This window comes from Alligator mississippiensis, chromosome 14 (assembly GCF_030867095.1).
Source record: "Alligator mississippiensis isolate rAllMis1 chromosome 14, rAllMis1, whole genome shotgun sequence".
NCBI lineage: Eukaryota > Metazoa > Chordata > Crocodylia > Alligatoridae > Alligator > Alligator mississippiensis.
The window spans coordinates 37987685-37997250 of record NC_081837.1 but is presented as its reverse complement, the minus strand read 5'-3'; the positions used below and the strand labels follow the sequence as shown (position 1 = coordinate 37997250).

The following is a 9566-nucleotide window of genomic DNA, read 5'->3' as shown; positions in this document are numbered from 1 at the left end:
ACCCTGGGAGCCCCTCTTGTTGCCCGCAGGCTCTGGGGGTGCGCATGGATTGCTCTGGTTGTTGCTGCAGGTTTTAGCAGCAGGAGTTGCCTCTTTCCACCGAGCCGCAGAAAACAGGGGCCCTGCCTGCCGATTTGAAGCTGTAGCACAATTGGATACGTCCCGAACCACCCGGTGTCTGCTGGGGTTTTTTTTGGCCTGGCTTTCTGATGCAGGGGTAGAAATGCAAAAAAATCCTGATTTTTCAAGGTGCAAAAAACCCCTGCCACCTTTCAGGGGGTTGTTTCCACCTCCTCCTCCTGCCCCCCATCCCAACTTACCACCACACAGCAGCCTCCCACAGGTACCAAAGGCTGTGGGTCCTAGCCAAGGTGGGGCTTGAGCCCACCACCTTTGCTACCTAGGGTAGCACCCTTACCACCAGACTACTGGGGAAAGCTGGAAAATGTTTTGGCCCTGGGCCCCTTGACACGCAATGTCCAGGCCCCTCCATTGCAAGAGGAAGGCACCTCCCCACAAAAGTAGGAGAGACCTGGACCTGAACTCAGGACCTCAGCACCCATGGGGAAAGGCCATGCTCTGTGCACCACAGGACCTGGCTGCTTCAAGCACTTACTTCTCGGCCCCTTGACTCTTTCCCTGCAGACACGCACTGGCCCCACTACAGGGGGAGCCCTGGGAAAACCGCAGCCGCTCCCTGCCTCGTGGCCAAGGCCTGGTGCTATTAGGCAGGGCCTGTGGGTTTGACTCTACACAAGGCCAGCGCCCTCTGGGCCCGGCTTTCACTCTTGCTTTCCCCAGCAGTGCTTGCCCAGCCGCTGCAGGCCAAGGGCCATCATATTTGCCATGTGGGAGAGGACTTGTTCCAGCCACCCATGCTCGAGCCCGGAAACGGGGTCCTGTGAGGTCCTGCCACCACGGGGTCCAGCCAGTGCCCGGGCAGGAGAGCAGGGCAGGGGCACCTCATGTCGGGCAGGGAGCTCCTCCAGCTGACACCAGTGAGCCCTGCCTGTTCCCTGGGGCAAGCACCCCTGGAGCCGGCAGGTCTGCAGTGCAGCAGGTCCCAGGGATCCCCCCCCCACCCCTGAGAGGGAGGTCCTGGCTCCCTGCAGGAGTCCTGGGCTCTCGGGGATAGACCGAAGGCAGGGGCAAGGCTTCTTAGGGGCGGAGGGACCATGCCCAGGAGAGCAGGCTCCTGCCTCAGATGGGGCTGGAGGAGGGGGTGCTGCAGGTGGGTCTGCCTCCAGCCTGCGCCAGGGGCCCTGCCAGGAGGGCAGAGGAGCTCGTGTGCAGTCCTGGGGGGGAGCACTGGACCCTTGTGCTCAGTGGCCCCCATAGCCAGAGCAAGGCTCTGCCCCCAACACAGGGCAGAGGAGGGCATCCCACAGCGGGGGCTGCTGGCCCACCCCTTGTGCAGTTCCTGTGCGCCTTCGCACGGCAGAAGCTTGTTGGGGTGGTGAGTGGCCTCCTGGGCACAGTGCTCTGACCACTGTACCAGGCAAACTGCCCTGGGGTGCTGCTCCAGGTTTTGTCTGGTGGCTGCCCAGCTCATGGCCCTTTGCCTTTTGGGGCCCGAAGGTAGCTCCACAGTTCAACCTTGGTCTGAGCCAGGCCCCAAGGTAGGTATTTGGGCAGGCAGCCTTCCCTGGGTTCCCGCATATTCATGGTCTGCAAGACATGGCTGTCCAGCTCCACTGTCCAAGGCCACTGCTGCCCCTCAGCCCCAGGTCTCCCCAAGAGCTGGGGGACTGGGGCATGGTGCTGCAAAGCGCAGGCTGGGGGTCCGGATTCCTTTGTGGCTGGAGGCCTCTGAACTTGGTGGGGGTGAGCAATAAGAAAGAGGGAAAAGACTAGAGCCTGAAGAAAATAAAAATGAATGAGAATGAAAATGAAATAAATGAAAAATGAAAAAGAAATAAAAATGATTTTTTTTGAAAATTATATAATGGGACTGATCAAATGGGTTTGGCTCCCCTGAACTCAGCAGCCCCTCAGGGATTACAGGGGTAGAGCTGGCTGAAAGCCTGTGGACATTACATTAAACAGGCAAGAGGGGCATGACCACAGCTGGACTCAAGGGACTTACAAAAACCTGGAGGCAACTGGGGATCCACACAATCCTTCTTCTTCTTGCAACGGTCACAATGCAGCAAAGCACCTGCCATTAGAAATAGCAAGACTTGTGCTAAAGGTGTTCAGAAATGAAGGTCTGAAACACCTGAACTAAAAAAACACCAAGTAGCTCATGAGTCTCCAGAGCATTTTATTTTTATTGGGACCATTTTTTCTTTTGAGACAAGGGACAGCTGAACTTCCAACAGATTATACTGAAGCACCACAACTTCACTGGACCTTTTTTTTCAGTTCCTCTAATAAATCAAGACTGATTTCCTACAGTGCATTAACCATTGTAAACTGAAGACTAGGAACCATGTGTTGCACACTCTTTTACACTGGTCCATCAGGAGGGGAAATATTTGCATTGCACAAGTAAGAACACAGATCGGATCAGCAGACTGAATGAAAAAGTTCATCCTTCAGCCAGCTCACAACAGGAAAGGCTCATGGCCAAATCTTCTCAGCGTAGAAAAGTGCCAGCCATGAGGTGAAGTTTTTTAGACCATTCATTGTGCGACTGTGCACATCTTAGGCCCACCTGTTCCTACCGATTTGACGTTGGCCACGCCAACTACCTTTATGATCATTTGGACACAGGACAAGCTCTTTGTCCCTGTGGAGCTGGAGGTTAAACACTTTCAAACACTCACGGAGCCTTAACATACAGACACAAAGACACTACATCACAAACAGCCTCAAAGTGGCCCCACAAGCTACAGCCTAAGCAAGCTACAGCCAAACCACAAACAGAACTGAGCACAAACCTGCATTTCTATGCTAACACTGAGAACTGCTCAACAACCCTACACACTGCCTTCAATCACATCCATTTTGACCCACTGCTTAACTTGCTAAGCCAAACAACCTGCAAAACCCTTGACTGCTGCATGACTGGCAATGAATCCCACACCCCAGGAAAAATAGACTAAAAAGTATCTCCCGGTGCCTGTCGTACTCTCGAGCTTGGTGTCCTTTAAAAACAAAGGGGATGTGACATACCTCCAGTTTACTAAAAGAGGACGAGTACCGCCCTAGCAGTTACCTGTGTATGACAACAGCAGGACCTAAGACACGAATCCTGTGTGTGCGGCTGCCCCAGTGCTCCCACCTTCCACAAGGCGCTAATCACAAGGTTGACAACTTGGGGATGCAACTTGCAGAGAGGACAGACACCGTGTCCAAACTCCCTTACCTTTCCCTCCTGCTGGGCAGGCGGGGGTTTCCTTCCCTCCTTAGTGGCTAAAGACTGCCCATCTGCCGTCTTGTCTGCTTCTCCTTCTGGGGGTTAAAAAACAGACAGACACTGGATTTAAGTCAGCATGTCAGAGGATGAGACTACAGGCCCCAACTTTTCTCCGTCTTATTCTCACCTGGACCCACGGTCACTCTGTCCTCTGTCCGCAGAAAGCGGTGAGGGCAGATGTCTGCAGGTTCGGCTGCCGACATACGGGCCAGCCAGGAGCAGAGTGCGAAGGGCCAGGACTCTGGACAGAACTGCTAGGACAGCACCATGAACAGTGACCACAAACACCGGAAACCCTGCTTACAGGGCAGTGCTCCCTGCACAGGTTGGTGCTCCCTGCACACAGCTGGCGGCTGAGGAATGAAGCCCAGAGACAACCTGCAAAGTCCTGAATGCCAGCTGACAGGTGCCCCAGGCAGTCTTGATCATGGGTCAAAGCTGCCCCATGGACAGAAGGGCCAGACAGGACAGAAGGGCCACGACTTCAGCCTCCCGCCACGGAAGCCACAGAGCCCAAAGGGCTAAAGGAGGCCTCCTCCCCCAAGGTCAGAGGGGGTGGGGGTGCAGCCCTATTTACAGGGTGCAGGGGGGCATCTCATAGTGCCAGGAGCAGCAGAACAGAGGAGCAGAGACCTGGACCTGAGTTACAGGAAGGTCACTAAGCCTTGGGGTCCCAACGCACTCAATGTCATCCAGAAGCCTGCACCCTTCCCTGTAGTCTGTGGGTATCGTCTCTGGCCAACCTCAGCAAGTGGAACGAGACCCGACCCAGAGAATCAAAGGGACCTGGGCCCTGCTTACAGGCTGCAGGCTGGGGGCACGGGTGCAGAACGGCTGGCCAAGTGCCGGGCACTCGTCTCCAGGGACTCGGGTGGGGAATACATGGCCTGCCCCCAAGAAGGATGGCAGTAACCCTGCATGCGAACTACCAAGTGGCCTAAAGAACATGCCAGCCACCCAAAAAGAAGGGGTCTCCCCCCCCCCGCAATCTCCGGCGCGGCCACAGGAGGGCAGCACCGAGCAGCCGGTTGGTCTCCCCTCCGCGACACCGCTCCTCGTGGCTGCAGTGCTAGGAGCGCACCACGGGAGGGCAGCACTGAGCCGGGTTTCCCACATCCTCGGTGCGGATGCCCAATGACACCAGTGATACCCACAGTAACGACACACTCGTGTGCTGTGCTGTGCAAGGGTGAGAGTTGAACACCCACATCACTATCGCCATGGACAGAGACAGAGATCACTGTGTTAATGATGGTGTGCATTACACACACACACACTATCTGCAGATCAGTATACGCACATAGCTGTACTGGATACGTCTCTGTACAACGCCAGGCAGCATCGCGGCGGGACCAGGGCGCCGGAGCGCCCCGGCTCTTGCTCGGGCGCGCGGTCAGGAACGCGGGGCGGGCGGGGCCGCCTCGGGCCTCCGCGGAGAAGACGCGCCGGTGCGCGGGGCCCACACAGCTGTCCCTGCGGGCACCGCCTCCCGCCGCCCCGGCCCGGGCCGCTGCGCGGAGAGTGGCGGCGCCCGGAGCCGCTTCGTGCGCGTGCGGAGCCGGCGGGGACGCTCCGCGGGGAAGCAGCAACCCCGGCCCCGCACGCAGATGCGTCCTTCCCTCACGGCGGCGGCGGCGGCGGCGGCGGCCGGGTGTGAGCGGGGCTTGCGGCGCGGCACAAGGCGGGGCCGGGCGGCGGCTCCCAGCGCAGCCGGTCTGGGGCGCAGGGCAGGCGGCGGGAGGCGGTGGCTGCTCCGAGGGAGGGAGCCGCAGCGTCCTGCGCGCTGATTGGCCGCCGCGTGCGCTCTCTGCCCTGATTGGTCCGCCTAGGGTCCGGAGCGCGCTGCAAGGTGCTGGCTGCGGGAGCGGTGCTGGCGGGAGCCGGCGGGCAAGTGCGGTGGGCCATGCTGGGGCCACCGACAGCTCGGGCCTCGTTTGGGCAGGCAAGGGCTTATGTCAGCACCTCAGCACGGTGACCCTGCCCTAGCCCCTGGCCAGGATAGTAAGAGTTGACTAGTGATGCTGGGCGCCTAAGCCCGGGCTTTGGAAGAGCCCCGATTTTCAGAAAACGTGGAAAACCCTGCACCCGTGAGACGACTGTCACAGCTCTTCAGCGTGCTTCATGGCAGGCACGCAAAACCACAGGCCCGTGGGGAAAGCTCTGCCCCTGCCCCTGGTGCAAAGATGAAGATGAAGACATGAACTTCCCGGTGAGAGCACAAGCGACAGGCGGGGGAGCGCAGGGAGCAGAGCGGCTTGTGACCCACGGCTCCTCGGGGCTGCAGTGAACGGGGACACAGCAAGGGCATCCGTCCCTGCCGGGGCTGCAGCTTGCACTGGGGCCGTGCCCCTCAGAGCTGGGTTTGCAGGCACGAGGAGAGGCATCTGCTATTGGGCTTGGGCTCAAGACGGCTCAACAGCAAACCTGATGTGAACCAGCCAAAAGCAACAGTAGATGTGTATCTTACACGCTACATTAATCAGAAGCCTCTACTTAATCAAATGCATTCTTGCTTCAATGGTTAAAAAATATTCATTCCCTCCTTCCAGCCAAATGCCCTGGAAATGCACAATGTGTTTTCCCCCATATTTAAACTAAGTAATACATTTCAAAATATATTTTTTGAAATAAAAATATATTAAAACCAAATATATAATAGCACTGAGAATATGAGTTTGGGCCCCTCAGGGATGACAGGGGTAGAGCTGGCTGAAAGCCTGCAGACACTACATTAAACAGGCAAGGGGGACACGACCGCAGCTGGACTCAAGGGACTCACGAAAACCTGGAGGCAACTGGGGATCCACGCAGTCCTTCTCCTTCTTGCAACAGTCACAATGCAGCTTCCCACCAACAGGACCCAGCCCTTAGAGAAAAAGCACCCACCCTGCCATTAGAGGCAGCAAGACTTGTGCTAAAGGCATTCAGAGAAGAAGGTCTGAAACACGCTTTTTATTTTTTTGGGACCATTTTTTCGGGTGAGACAAGGAACAGCTGAACTCCACTAAATTATACAAACCACCACAACTTCACTGGACCTTATATTTTATTTCTTCAAAAAACAGTGCATCAACCATTGCAAACCGAAGACTAGGAACCACGTGTTACACATTCTTTTACCGCTGGTCAAACAGAACAGGAAATATTTGCATTGCACAAGTAAGAACACAGATCGGATCGCCAGACTGAATGAAAAAGTTCATCCTTCAGCCAGCTCGCAACAGGAAAGGCCCGTGGACAAATCTTCTCAGCGTAGAAAAGCACCAGCCACGAGGTGAAGTTTCTTAGACCATTTTATTATTTGACTGTGCGCATCTTAGGCCCACTTGCTCCTACCGGTTTGACGCCGACCACGCCAACTCCCTTTGCGATCCTTTGGACACAGGATGAGTCCTTCATCCTCATGGGTCATGGAGCTGGAGATACAATGCTTTCAAACACCCAAGGAGACGCAACTTCCAGACGCAAACAAACTGCACCACAAACAGCCTGAAATTGTCCCCGCAACCTACAGCCTAAGCAAGCTACAGCCGAGCCACAAACAGAACTGAGCACAAACCTGCATTTCTACACCGACACCGAGAACCGCTCAACAACCCAACCAAGGAAGACCTACACAGTGCCTTCAACTGCATCTGTTCTGATCCACTGCTTAACTAGCCAAGCCAGACAACCTGCAAAACCCTTGACTGCTGCATATCAATACGCACAACTAGCACAAAGCCTCAACCTCCTTGCACACAATCGGGGCCAACCCAAGACCGAGTGCACAGTGCAGCTTGAAGCGTGCGGCTGCTTGCTCCTAATGGGCGTTTGAAAGTGTACACATGCACACCAGTCTCCATCTGTATTTACCTAAGCATACATTAAACATTTCACTCCCTCCCTCCTGCGCACCGCAACCCACACTTCTCGTTCCCGAGCTTCGTTTTCCTGCTTTCCTTCCTTCTTCTCCAGCTGCCCTTCAGGGACCTGCAAGAGTACACACAACAGAAGTGGAGTTGACTGGCAATGAATCCCACACCCCAGGAAAAATAGAGTAAAAAGTATCTCCCAGTGCCCATCATACTCTCGAGATTGGTGTCCTTAAAAAACAAGGGGGATGTGACATACCTCCAGTTTACTACAAGAGGACAAGTACCCCCCTAGCAGTTACCTGTGTATGACAACAGCAGGACCTAACACACGAATCCTGTGTGTTCGGCTGCCCCAGTGCTCCCACCTTCCACAAGGCGCTAATCACAAGGTTGACAACTTGGGGATGCAACTTGCAGAGAGGACAGACACCGTGTCCAAACTCCCTTACCTTTCCCTCCTGCTGGGCAGGCAGGGGTTTCTTTCTTCCTCAGTTGGTTGTCTGCTGTCTTGTCTGCTTCTTCTTCTGGGGGCTTAGAAAACAGACAGACACTGGATTTAAATCAGCACATCAGCAGACCAGACTACGGGCCACAATTTTTCTCCTTATCTTACTCTTACCTGGACCCATGGTCACTGTCCTCTGTCTGCAGAAAGTGGTGAGGGCAGACGTCTGCGGGATCGGCTGTTGATATCTGGGCCAGCCAGGAGAGTGCGACGGGCCAGGACTCTGGACAGAACTGCTAGGGCGGCACCATTAACGGTGACCACAAACACCAGAAACCCTGCTGACAGGGCAGTGCTCCCCGCCCACAGCTGGCTGCTGGGGCATGAAGCCCAGACACAACCTGCAAAGTCCTGAATGCCAGCTGACAGGTGCCCCAGGCGGTCTTGCTCAGGGGTCAAACCTGCCCTGTGGACAGAAGGGCCAGACAGGACAGAAGGGCCACAACTTCAGCCTCCTGCCACAGAAGCCACAGAGCCCAAAGGGCTAAAGGAGGTCTTATCCCCCAAGGTCAGAGGGGGTGGGGGTGCAGCCCTGTTTACAGGGTGCAGGGGGGCATCTCATAGTGCCAGAAGCAGCAGAACAGAGGAGCAGAGACCTGGACCTGAGTTACAGGAAGGTCACTAAGCCTCGGTGTCCCAACGCACTCAGTATCCTCCAGAAGCCTGCACCCTTCCCTGTAGTCTGTGGGTATCATCTCTGATCAACCTCAGCAAGTGGAACAAAACCTGACCCAAAGAATCAAAGGGACCTGGACCCTGGTTACGGGCTTCAGGCCGGGGCGGGGGCGCAGAAGAATGGCTGGTCAAGTGCCAGGGCACTCGTCTCCAAGGCCTCAGGTGGGGAATACAGTGCCTGCCCCCAAGAAGAGCATGAATCCTGCCTGCAAAGTACCAAGTAGCCCAAAGAACCCAAAAAGGAGCCCAAGACCTGTACCCTGAGATACAGGGAGGTCATGTGCCAAAGTGTATATTGCAGGGGGGGGGGGGGGGGGGGTAAAGCTCCCTGAGGCCAAAAGACCTAGAAATCTATACCAGTGCTTATCGCCCTAGGTGTGGAGGTGGGAGAAGGCTACGAGGACGCATCTCGCCCCTTTCCCAGCACTGGGAAGAAAATTAAGTACGCTGCAACGGACAATTAAGTGCCTGGACACAGGGATCGGCGAGGAGGCCGCAAGCTTCAACCCAGGCATGGGAAGGTCATCAGGCTCTGGGTGCTAGAGTTTGCTGTCACCAACGAGACTCGGCTCCTGTCCGCAAGGCGTCCTGCTGCACAACGTTGCAGACTGCCCCGGCTCACTCAGGCCAGCTGAAAGCGGCTACACCCACCCTCCTTACAGGGGCACCTCTCCAACTGGCTGGGAAGAGCAATGGATTTGGACTCCTAATTATGGGATGTCCAGTGCTATGGACATTCAAATCGCCTGTCATTCTTACTCAGTAAGAGGAAGCGCGCACCCAGTCTGGCAGCTGGCTTGGACCCCGATTACGGGGCGGTTGCGCTGCACAAGACCACTAACCATTTCCACGGCCTTTACAAACGAGGTGGCGGTGACACACGCCTTGCTTACAGGGCTGTCCACCTTCCACCCGACTACTGCAGAAGCACAACAGTATCAAGGGCAGAGACCCATTTCCGGGTTACAGGGAACTTGCCCAAAGGCTCACGCAGTCAAAATTTGGCCAATACATGATCGAGACCTAAAGGCAGGGAGGTCGCTCTGTCCAGAGTCCCTTTCCTTTGCATCCCATTTTGCTAGCTTTTCACCTGTCATGGTTTGCCCAATGCTTGACCTGCTGGAGCTGCAAGAAGGAAAAAGAAAAACAATAAGAGTCCACCCACAGA

The 9566-nt window shown here is 55.8% G+C and overlaps 2 long non-coding RNA genes across 2 annotated transcripts; both read right to left on the bottom strand.

The window, feature by feature from the left end:
- Positions 1-766: 766 nt before the first annotated feature.
- Positions 767-5262, bottom strand: LOC109280543 (uncharacterized). The gene is made up of 3 exons (XR_009456488.1): positions 4662-5262; positions 3311-3396; positions 767-2158 (listed from the first exon to the last, which is right to left on the bottom strand). It is a non-coding gene; the product is annotated as an uncharacterized LOC109280543 (long non-coding RNA).
- Positions 5263-6321: 1059 nt separating this feature from the next.
- Positions 6322-8710, bottom strand: LOC132244740 (uncharacterized). The gene is made up of 3 exons (XR_009456487.1): positions 7838-8710; positions 7668-7749; positions 6322-7333 (listed from the first exon to the last, which is right to left on the bottom strand). It is a non-coding gene; the product is annotated as an uncharacterized LOC132244740 (long non-coding RNA).
- Positions 8711-9566: the final 856 nt, after the last annotated feature.